We start from the raw sequence: 13,113 nt of genomic DNA on the forward strand, positions 1-13,113 counted from the left end.
ATGATGTGTGCTCCCGGCGCCAATTTATACTATAGTCGCACCGGTAGTGACGTAATGGCTGTTGCCGGCCAACGTGTTGTTGGTGTTTTTTCAATGTATGCTTCAGACACGGGTAACGACGAGGCGTTCCCCATAGCGACCGCCAACGTGTTGTTGGTGTTTTATCAATATATGCTTCAGACACAGGTCATAACGAGGCGTTCCCCATAGCGACCCCTAGAGTACGCAGTGCCTCATTCCCTACTCAGGGAACCATGGTTACATAAGTAACCTGAGACGTTTCTTCTTGATTTTTGTTGCGTTCCCAGAAAAAGATTTGTAACAACATATAAACACTGATCAACATTGCTGAGTTCTTACAGAGAACTGAGTAATGTTGATCAGAGTCCTTGTACAACATGCAAACCTCATTGGTTCTTGTGCATAAGGCAAGCACATTTGCACTTTGGCAGGAACTTTATGGAGCATCAAATTTTGGGTAAATGGCCTTTCAATGAAGGGACAGAAATCTCTCAGGTTTCATTAAAAAATATCTTCATTTGTGTTAAGAACATGAATGAAAGTCTTTGAGTTTGAAACAACACGTGAGTGAATAAAGGATGACATTAAACTTTTATGTTATCATTTGTAATTTTGATACAAATTTTAATCTTTAGACTAGGAAACACATGTTCATTATTAATTAAGAGTTTTCCCTCAAACTCCCAAAAAAACTACTGCTTATTGACATTAAGTAAGGCAATTGTTGTGGTAGTTATGTTTAAGTATAGGGTAGGGTTAAGGAATCTAGAATATGGTCATGCAGTGTGCTTTTTTTCACTAATAAACAGCCAATATGCCGGTAATATGCATGCTAATAAGCAACTAGTTATAAGTAAATAGTGTTCCCTAATCTAAAGTGTTACCGTAATTTCTTTCTTTTAACCTATTTCTGGAGCTCCTAAAGCGCCATGACCTATACAGAGGTCAGTTCTTACCCTAATTAAACAAATTATAACCAATCAAGGTCTTCAAGATTACCTGATTATTAGAGGCGAAAAGGTATTTCAGCATTTGTGCTATTCTATGGTAATATCTAGCCACCACACATTTCTGTAAAATCCAGCATTTACACAAAACAATATAAGCAAATTAATTTTTTTCTTAAGCTGCACCTGAGCACCTGCTATGTTCCCTTAGGAGTTCCCATAATGCAACTAGTCTTTGTGTGCTGCTCAGTGGCAGTGAAGGTGGTGAAATGAGGTGCTATTTCAAGTTTGACATGAGGCTCTTGGCCTTTGAAGTCTAAAGTACAAGAAGATTACTTTTATACTGATGCTGTCATCTGTCAACAACCATATATTGAAAGATGAGCAGCGTATCTCTCAGTCCTGCTGACCTGCGCAATCTAACAGAGTTTTCCATTAGAGTTGGGACCTTTGGACAGACCAATATCTCAGGCCTTCTAAAATAACACCCATGGCTGTAACAGAGGGACCAGGGCCAGAGCGAGAACGGCAGCTGCAAGGGACCGGAGTCCCCTGAAAGTGATGGGCATGCTGGCCACTGACGTTCTTCAGTGCATTGTTCTAAACAAAATGGTTCACGTGGGTATTGTCTTTCTCTACGACGAGTTAAGCTGCACTTGTGCTACAAGCCGTCGGCATGCGAGAACGCTGATGCTCTCTAAGGTCCCTGTCGAGATCGACCTGTCTGTCATTGTTGCTTGTAAAAATAACCACATCATTCTTCAGAAAGCAGCTGCCTACACAACTGCAGGGCGACAATCAACCAGGACAAGGAGGAACAAAATAGAGCAGCTCTCTGATTACTGATGGCTGCTGTCTGATAACAGGCAGCTTTGCGTAATGAGTGTTAATGAGCATCTACCATCTTGTAGCCTAATCAATAGCCCCCCGTAAGTACTACAAAGAGTCACTGCACTGATTATTTGTATGGCAAAAGGAGGAGTTATAAGAGGAAACAGAGATAATAAGCTACTAATGAGGAATTAGACTGAATAAGACTGAAGACTACAGCAGTATTTACAGGGTACAAAATGTTTTAATCTGACTTAAATTGTTATTCTGATGGTGTAATCTTATGGTAATTAAAATAATAATAGAAAGATCAGTGATCTGAGACTTGTGGAACATTAATTTGGTATAACCATCTGATCAAACCATCTGATCAAATTGAATTAATGTAAAACTATATGATGTATACCAGAAACATACATGAGTAAAAAATGATAAATGGACTTGCTTGTGATTCCATTAGCATTATATTTTGAAAGAGCTGGTATCCGTGACTCTCCTGTGGGGCTTAAAGTTTAGCTGTAAGTGTTGATCTTCCACAGCAGACAGAGTCTTTGAAGTGAACTACTTATAGTACTCAAGGTATTATCATGCTCAAGGGCCAAACCATTAGGAAATCTTTGTTCTTCCGTCAAGTTAAATATGTTTGGAATAATAATGAAGGGCTTACTCGGTCAGAGGAGGTAAAAATGTCTGCCCTCCAGTGTGACCTAATACATAAAACAAGATTTTGCTTAAATATTGGCTACATCAAAATCAATAAAAGCAGTAATTTCTGCAAATTAAGAATACTGGCAAACCAACAAATCACATTGTTTATATTTCCAAGGACACAAGATTTGTCAATCTTGCTGTATGTTTTTAGCTTTAAATCTATGAAGATACTTTCTATAGGACACCAAGTGTCACTAAATGAGCAGAATTTCATATTTCTATTTTATTTCATGTCTTATTTTTTAGTTATGTGAAAAACAGTACTTTTATTTTTTTAACAGGCATAAAATCTGTCTGAAATTCTCCCCTATATCAGAAGTTCTCAACTCTGGTCCTTGAGGTCCACTTTCTTGCAGAATTTAGCTCCAACTTTCATCAAACTCGCATGTCTGTCCCTGCGTCTCAATGTTCATACTATCCATCCTAAATAGTATGCGAGATTAGAATAAGTGTGTCCCAAAGCATAGTATGTTGAAAAGAGTATGCCAAAAGTCCCCGGATGGTCTACTATTTCAGGTCGATTTTTGAAGTGTGGATCCGTGCACACTCTAATGGCTAATATTGCACCTATATTTCATCTGCAACAGCAATGTAAACTTTTATAAACATCCGGTTGGTCGTTAACTTTTAAATGCATCATTGTGCATAAAATATGAGCAGAGTTCTCTGCATGAAAGACACACGATTGCCAGATCAGTGTGTTAGCCTACTTCTTTTCTCTCCAATACGGTAGGAAGTTAAATGAAATGCAATGTGGAGGATGTTAACTGTGAAAAGATGATTGACAGGCCAGTTTACAGTGACAGGGTGTGTGTACTATGCGACAGAGCGGTCCGTTAAAGACGCAATTGTATGACGTGATAGTATGTCCCAAAGCTTGCCTACTCTTCTACTACACACTCAAAAGTGTGTACTTTTTCTTCAACAAAAGAGTTCATACTTTAAGGGCGTAGTATAACTTTTAAATGCATCATTATGCATAAAATATGAGCAGAGTTCTCGGTATAAAAGACACACCAATATGTCCGGATATACCAGATCAATGTGCTAGCCTACTTCTTTTCTCTCCAATACGGTAAATACAATAAATGCAATTTATGTTAACTGTGAAAAGATGATTGACAGGGTGCGTGTAACAGGTGCGACAGAGTGGTCCTTTAAAGACGCAGTTGTGTGACGTGATAGTATGTCCCAAAGCTTGCCTACTCTTCTACTACACACTCAAAAGTGTGTACTTTTTCTTCACCAAAAGAGTACATACTTTAAGGGCGTAGTATAAGTAGGCACAGACGCAGCATGTGACTTTCTAATTATCCTGAAGACCTTGATTAGCTTGTTCAGGTGTGTTTGATTAGGGTTAGAGCTAAACTCTGCAGGAAAGTGGACTTTGAGTTGAGAACCCCTGTCTTATACCTCATATAGTGCACTTTTTAAGGAGGTTAAGCCAGTTGTAGAGGTGTCTGAAAGCATAGTGTATATTATCGAGTGCACTAATACAATCCCATAATGCACCTAATCTACAAATGTAAAACCATTGTACATTAAACAGCTTCTAGACAACAATTAATGGTCACCAAAACATTCTTGTTTTGTTACCGACAATCTTCAAATATCTTTTATGTTCCACGGAAGAAAGAAAGTCATACAGGTTTGAAATGACACATGGGTGAGTAAAGTACCATTATTATAAAGCTATCCATTTAATAACAGCATATGCTAAATACGGACAAACTGCCTCTGCAAATAGAAACAGTGGTTGTTAGTTGAAGCTCACTGACAGGGATACCTCAGGGACATAATCAGCACATCTCTGCCCTGTTTCACCAAAGACAGTAAGTTATGAGCTGCAGCAAGCTGGAATTTATGACACTGCTGCCATTTGGAAACGGCCTGTATTCAAGGCTAAAGCATGACAATAACTTTAGCAAGCTGTGCTTGCACTGATGCCTGCAGCCCACAGTAACTGGTGCCAACTGCAGGGAATCCATTACAGTGTGGGCAGTTTCTGCACAGTATGTGGTAGGAGTTATAAGATTGGATGGGGTCATTTTGGAGGATCAGGTTCACCTTCTTGTTCTATAATGCTCCTTTTTTATGTATATGTGAGAGCAGTCCAAGTCAGGCTCCTCCAATGAGAGTTTTCTTATGCTTAATCACTGTACATAGTGTATTTAAACCATGCATGTGCTATATTTAATACAAGCACTTTTCCCCATCAGTTTATTATTACAGAAAGTGAACTGCTATGAGAACCATAAATAATGAGAGTGGATCTATACTGTATGAGTGTGGTGCTGTTCTAAATCATTGGCGCACATCCTCCCCTTGTGGCTGCTCTTGGTACTGTCAAATAATAATAAGAAACTGTTCGTATTTGAAGAGAATGTCAAACATTATGGTATAAATGTACTTTTACAACCATACTGTCTTCTGAACAGTGATTCACAACTGCTGCACCCAAACCCAGAAGTCAACTGCAGGTCTGTTATGACCGAGTCATGGACAGGAGCGAAAACCATTGCTAAATAAATGGAAATATTAATTAACATGTAACAAATCATATAATCAGGCAAAGTTGGGATAGCAAAAATATACAGACTAATCAAATGCATGACTTTAATATGAAGGTTAAATTATCTCCCATGTTTTGTTGTTGATAAAAGGTCATGCGTAAAATTAAACAATTTTTAAAATGGATTTAATTATTTTATCTGTTTTTGTACAATTTTGCTGCAAATTCATTTGTTACAACCCACACTAAATGCATGTTCACAGTGAGAATATATATATATATCATCCCTATATCCTATATATATGTTAGTGCTGTCAAACAATCAATCATGATTAATCACATCCAAAATAAAAGTTCTTGTTTACATAATATATGTGTGTATACTGTGTATATTTATTATGTATATATAAATACAAACACATGCATGTATATATTTAAGAAAAAAATATATATTAAATTAATTTATATATAATATAATAATATAAATATATAAATGTGTATACATATGTAAATATTTTCAAAATATACACTGTATGTGTGTGTATTTATATATACATAATAAATATACACAGTACACAACATTAAATGCTTAGGAATTACAGCCATTTTTTTACAAAGTCCCCCCATTTTCAGGGGCTCAAATTTAATTGGACAAATAAATATAACCATAAATAAAATGTAAATTTTTTATATTTTGTTGAGAATCCTTTGCAGGCAATGACTGCCTTAAGTCTGGAACTCATGGACATCACCAGAGACTGGGTTTCCTCCTTTGTGATGCTTTGCCAGGCCTTTACTGCAGCTGACTTCAGTTGTTGTTTGTTTGTGGGTCGTTCTGCCTTTAGTTTTGTCTTCAGCGAGTGAAATGCAGCTCAATCGGGTTGAGATCGGGAGATTAACTTGGCCATTGCAAAATATTCCACTTTTTTCCCCCTTCAAAAACTCCTGGGTTGCTTTTGCTGTATGTTTTGGGTCATCGTCCATTTGTACTATGAGGATCATTCTCTCCATGGTAAAGAATGTTCCTAGAGGAACTCTTAATGTTCCTGCTCTCTGTTTCACTTGTATGGAGAGATCCTTTGACCGCATGATGTGGTTCACAGCAACCGCTTCCAAATGCAAATGCCACGCTTAGAATCAACTCCAGAACTTTTTACTTTTGTAGAAATAATGAAGGAATAGCCCACCATGCCTGTCCATGATACAGCTTTTGAGTCAATTGTCCAATTACTTACGGTCCCTTGAAAAAGTGGGGAGGTACATATTAAAGAGCTGTAATTCCTTACCCTTTTTGATGAGAATACCCTCAAATTAAAGCTCATAGTGTGCACTTTAAGTCCATATTCATTATATAACTGCAGTATAACTTGAATATGTTTTGGTCAGCAGCTAAAATAATAAAAAATTGTGCCTGTGTCCAAATATATATGGACCTTTATTGCTTGAGAACTGAAAACATTAAACTTCTAATTTATTTATTTGTTTGTTTGGATGTATGCAGTGAATTGTAATACATTTTTAATGCGTTTTTTTTTTTGTTTGTTTAAAAAGGGCATTTTTGTGTATACTAGGCAATTTCGGTACTGTGCTTTGAAAAATCTGCGTACTACTGAAACAAATCCAGTTGGGAACTACTGTTGTAGAAAGATATCTCTTCTTGCTGCTAGCCACTTAAGCCCAGTTGAAAGCATTATTTAAACCCCAGAAATCCCAGATCTTTTACAGTCCTGTGAGTACAGTCGAAGAGATGTAAGTTCTCAAACTAAGAAGGTAGTAATATCTGCTCTGTGTTAGAGAGCTCACCAGTAGCCAAGAAAGTTAGATGACAGTCTATTGCAGGCCTGAAGACAACAGTCGGACTGCATCATCCTTCCTGATTCACACTAGTGGTTGAGAGCTTGACTGTGCTTCTCCATGCATTAGAAGGAGTGGCAGGTTTTCCCGCTGTGCCACAAATGGGTTTTCCAACAGCCCAGAACCCAATCCAACTGTGGAAAACAAACAGCCAAAGGCACCCAAAGAGGAAGAGATGGGGCTGCGTGTTTAAATCGCTGGGCCTCTGTGAAACCTCATGGTTTCTCTTGTATAATAAAACATCAGACAGTCTGAATGTATAATTACATCTTCAGTGTGACTTCTGACATGTTCATTCTGTACCGTCAGAATAACTGTTGACATTTATAATCACCAGCATTTTTTCGTGTTTTGCAAAACACGACTGGTTACACTAGAAACAAACAGGGTGAGGTCAACCACTATTTATCTGAGTATGCACTTTTTACCCTAAACAAACCAGACTCTCAAAGTATCCTTTTGACTGCTGCTGGTTAAACGGTCTGTTTATGCTGCAGTGGGTGAGCGAGATAGTGGATTCATAATTAATATCAGTTAGTATCATCTCAATTCAATTACCCACCAAAAATGTACATGTTTATTTGATTAAAAACAATAGTGTAAAAATAAAAGTGTTATTACAGTTTAAAATGTGTCACAATCTGTGATGGCGAGGAACGATGGCGACGAGGAATAAACAAAACAGTCTCCAAGAAACACAGGGTACAGCCAACACTGGGAACAGCAGGAAACACATGAACATAACAAGTAGAACCGACAGAGACAGACTGCACAGACTAGGACTTAAATACAGGGGATGATTGGGGAAACACAGGTGTATGGGATGACTAATCAAACTAATTAACAAAACGAGGACAGGAACATGACCAAATAAGGGAACAGAAACAGGGGCAAAACATAACACAGACAGTCCATGATCCTGACAAAATGACTGTTCTCCATTTTAATATATTTTAAAATGTAATTTATTCCTGTGATCAAAGCTAAATTTTCAGCATCATTACTCCAGTCTTCAGTGTCACATGACCCTTCAGAAATCATTTGAATATGCTGATTTGCTGAAATTTTTTTTTATTGTTATAAGTTTTTGCTGCTTACATACAAAAAAAAGTAATGACCCCAAATCTTTGAACATTTACACACACGCGCGCACACACACACACACATACACTGTCAAAAAAAAAAAAAACGGAAAATGTACTGGTAAATTTTCTACCTGGTAATTTTTCTTCATTATGCACTTTTTGTTTTTATGTACATTTCCGGTAATTATAAAATACAAAGCGATGCAGTTTTATTTACAATAGCACATTAGCACAGCCTCTTGTACCTAACTGCTTACATAAAGAATAGTGGTTACCAAAAAACAAAAAAAAACCTCACAATAAAGAGCAGAACTTTAATTTTCTATTAGTTTCACCCAAAGCGCCTTATGACACAGTAATCCGCATGTAGCAATTTAGGGTTAAGTGTTCAAGTGCTCAGTGGCGATAAGGCTCTGAGTAACTCTGCACTTCATGAGATCAAACCTGAGATGTTTATATTACTTAATCACTACACTCCCACCACCAGGGAAATTTATTTCCTACTGGTAAGCCTTGCAATCTACTTACAATAATTTGCCTTCTCAGATTCTGCCTGCTTTTATATAAAATCCTGCTGGAAACATCAATGAAATTAGATTCATATTTCAGTCACCTTTCTTTGTCTAAACACAGGCATGCATGCATGCCAGGATTTGGAGGGATTTGCTTGCATTTGTGTAGGCTCTCTCTGACAGCTTCATGACCACACAAGTCCGCAGGTGATCTAAAAATGAATCATGCAGGGCTGGTGGTTTGAAGTCATTGAAGTCTCTCCTCTTTGCTTGAAATGCAAATGTTTGCTTCCCCAGCTCTTCGATACAAGCCAGCAGGAGGTCTGGGGCAAGCAGATCATGACCCCTTTAAAAGCACATGCTTTGTGCCGGCTGTTCTGAGGTCAGCTGTCTGCCTTGGTGACAGAGTGGTTCAGCATTAGTATTCACCCTACATTGACGCTATACCTGTCAGATGAAGGGCTCACATCTGGGGAAGACAGCTAAGACAACGGCACCTCGCGGACGGATGTGTGTTTCCTCAGTGAATCGATTTTTCCTTTAAATGCTCTGTTAGACCCAAACAGTGTGGGGAAAATTTTATTTTATTTTTTTATTTATCTGCTCAGTTCACCACTCCTCTGAGGTGAGAGAAAGAAGATCGAGGTGACATTGTCTGATTGCAGATTGAGCCTAAAATGGGAAAGCATGGGGAAAGAAAGGAAAATTAAACGCTTCATTTTCTGTTTATTAACTGTCATCATAATCTGCACAAAGGAACCAATGAGTCAGTGTTTCTCAATGACTTCTGGCCAGGTCTCAGTACACTCTCACTGATGACACAATTAACTACACAAACATTCGGCATGCAGAAACCCCCTTGGCAACGAGGCATAGCTTGCACCCTTGACTGCCATCTGGTGCTGAGTTTCCTCTCCATGACATATTGTGTTGAGGCCCCTGTTTCAATGTTTTTCCCTTTCCAGTTGGATAAGGATATACACTACCAAAGCTGTGTTCATTTAATACAGAAAAACAGTAATATTGTGAAATATTATTACAATTTAATACCTGTTTTCTATTTGAATGATGCAAAGCTAAATTTTCAGCATCATTAGCCCAGTCTTCAGTGTCACATGATCCTTCAGAAATCACTCTAATATACTGATTTGCTGCTCAAGAAACATTTCTCATTATTAGTGTTGTTTTTGCTGCTTAATTTTGTGACATTTTGGTATTCTTGAATGAATTGAATATTTCAAAGAACAGCATTTATTTGAAAGCATTTGTAACATTGTAAATGTCTTTACTGTCACTTTACTCAAATGCGTTCTTGCTGAATAAAAGTATTAATTTATTTCTTCTTTCTTTTTAAATCATATCCAAACATTTGAATGCTATAGTGCATCACGGTTCCCTCAAAAATATTAAGCAGCAAAAACTGTTTTTAATGTAATATTCAGAAATGTCAGCATGATTTCTGAAGAATCACGTGACACTGAAGACAGAAATAAATTACAGTTTCAAATATAGGCTACTAAAATACAAAACCGTTCTTTTAAATTGTAATATTTCACAATATTACTGTTCAATCCTCATTTGACAAACAGACGTTATACACCGACTTTTTAAAAATTTCTTTTTATTGCAGTAAACAACAAGGATTACAGTACGTACAAAACAAACATTAAAAAACAGTACGTACAAAACATACAAAATACCAATAAATAATAAACTACTTGAGGATTAATAGATAAAACATCACAGAAAAAACAATATAATATAAAAATTCTTAAGAAAAGGACAGAAGAAAAAAGACGTTATACACCGACTTGCAAACAAATTGGACTTTTTCACAATGCATGTAGCCAATGATATATTTTACAGCACTATTTACAATATATTCAGTAATTATTAAGTTCTTATATTTCCAACTTGCGCATGATCACAGGAGACATTATATTATTTTAATATGATTTACTATTAAACAAATTCCTAGACATTTACATTTTTAAGACTTTTAAAAAAAATTCTCAGGTATTTCATGAACATGGGAACTGTTCTAAATGAACTAACGTTAGGCTATTCTGCCGAAATGAAATCAAAATTTATAGGCTATTTTTAAGGGGGTTTGGGACAATTTTACTTTAATGGACAATGATTTTCTATATCGGCTAATTCTCATCACTGTTTGTGATGTAGGCTATATAGACCTTTATACACATGGAGTAGCCTACTAATAGTAGGTTATTAATATTAATAACTTTATATTAAGAAAGTAGCCTATGGTATTGTCATCTGATAGGCTATTATCATCACTTATTGTACCCCATAATAGTTTTACGTAGTTTTAAAAATGAGCATATTTTTAGGCACCATTATTTTATTTGCTATTATCAACTTCTGAAAGCTAGATCATCATATATACCCGAGGTAAAAGTATGTTTCCTGCTGGTAGAAGTAAATTTCATCGCGCTCCTCCCGCGCTGTATTTCTCATCGCAGCATTCTGCGAACGCGTCGCGTCGGGATTCCTGAGGATTACCCGGCGTGCCCCGCGGGAAAGATGGCGCTGGACGGGAGAAGATGGAGATAAACTTTATCTGAAATCGGGAACAGCGGTTATTTACACCTGCGATCCGTGGTAACACTTCAACTCCTCACGGAGAGATACCGGCGACAGGACGCAGGATCGGCGATCGCTTTTGACGGCGCGAGCTGGAGAGATTTTAGCGGCCGTTAGCAAGTGTGTGTTAGCCAGCGCGGAGAAGAAGAAGAAGAAGAAGAAGAAGAAGGAAAAGTGGGCAAAGTTTATTCAGTTCGAGCAGGAGTCAAGACTGATCTATACCAAACTCTGGGTTTAACTGCGGAAAATTCACTAGCGCCAGGTAAGAAGTTCATAAATATATTTCTTTGAAACATTAGTCCATTTTAGTAGTGTACTATCAAATCTATTTGAATATATTGTTGATATACGCGGCCAGTCACCGTTCAGATGAACTGATAAACACACCCAGCAGTGCTGGATTAAACCTAAACATCCTATCTGTGTAACAATCAGACCTGTGAAATGCTTCTTGATCTATCTTCCAGACACTGATCGGATAGCAGATTAGAGAAGGTTAACTAACGTTACTAATCTTGAAGGAGTCGATGTCAGGTGTTTTACGCGCATTTATTCGTTGGAGTCAGTCATGGCCATGGGCAGCGAAAATAAACCCTTCGGCGGTGTAATCTGTGTAATGTGCTTTCTCCATTCACTGTTCGTGATTTAAAATACCTTGTATTTAATTCTTTAATGTCTTTTTGTTCTCCTGATCAGAGATATACTCATATTAATGCTTGCCAACTAGATCCGGTTGTGCAACCGATGCTGTTACACGGTCTTCTTTAATACTCGACTGTTTAGCGGGTTGATGATTATGATGATGATGATGATGTCCTAAAGCGATGGGGATTAACATTTTATTCACGTGTCCTTACATGAAATAGTATAACTGGGAAGGAAAAACGATGCGATATTTCGACGATATACTCTGTTTATGGTGAAATAACTCGTGGAGTCCATCATGGACACAGAACAGGTAAGGAACGCTTGAGAAACCTGCGGTTATGATTATGTATCAACCATCCGGCTGTCACGATCGTGAAATGTTGCTTGACGATTAATTTTCATACAGATAATTGCGAATGAGATTTAATTGTCTGTTTTTGTGCCACTCGCAACGTAAGCTTAATAATACACATACAGCTTAGGAAGAAGTCGTTTATTCACATTGAATGTGGACTCACTGTACACTCTATGACTTAATTTAAGGTGTTGTAAACAAAAAATGCTCAAGTAAGTTCTAACTAGGGCTGCACGATAAATCGAAATGGAATCGAGATCGCGATATTACAGCTGTTAAAAGTAAAACAAAAATCAGTGCCATTTAAACAATCAAACTGAAGTTTGAATTACATTTTTTAAAGTAGTGACAAAGTAACAAAAAAAATGTTAAATGGTAAAGTTGTATAAGCATTCTTTCTGATTTGAATGTGAAGTGTAATAGATTTATATGCAATAACTCACAACTAGTGCATCTCCAATAAAGAAAGAGTCTTTAGAGGTCACCTGTATGCCTGTATTATAATGTTTAGTTTCCACTTTAAATCACCGGCAGCTTGCAATGTAATGAACAGCCCTATTTCAGTATCTGTAGTGTTGATATAAGGCCGCAGCATTGTAATACATGTATAACGTTTATTAGCAAAAAATTAGCCTTAAACCATTCATTAACCATTCATTAACACAGAGACACGAAGAATTCATATTTAAATAGTCGTTTTGCGGTTTAATATTTACAAATACGAGTGGGAGTGTACTCACTTGTGTGCGCGCGCATGTGTGTGTGTGTGTGCACGCGTGCATCGGGGCGGAACTCCGCTGCGCGTGATACAGAGAGTGCGACCATAATGTAGAGACCTAAATGACGTGCCGTCGTGGAAATAAGATAAATAACATAAGGCTATTTATTTTGTTTAATAAAAGAACAAGATATAGACCTGTTCTATCGGAAAGGTAACTTTAAATGACTTCTGTTGTGATCTGGCGCTATAGAGAAAATATAATTAAATAAAATTAACTTGACCTTCAAGGGGGCGGGGGATGCCGTTAGGCGA

Source organism: Sinocyclocheilus rhinocerous, unplaced genomic scaffold (assembly GCF_001515625.1).
Source record: "Sinocyclocheilus rhinocerous isolate Xijiao unplaced genomic scaffold, SAMN03320098_v1.1 scaffold345, whole genome shotgun sequence".
NCBI lineage: Eukaryota > Metazoa > Chordata > Actinopteri > Cypriniformes > Cyprinidae > Sinocyclocheilus > Sinocyclocheilus rhinocerous.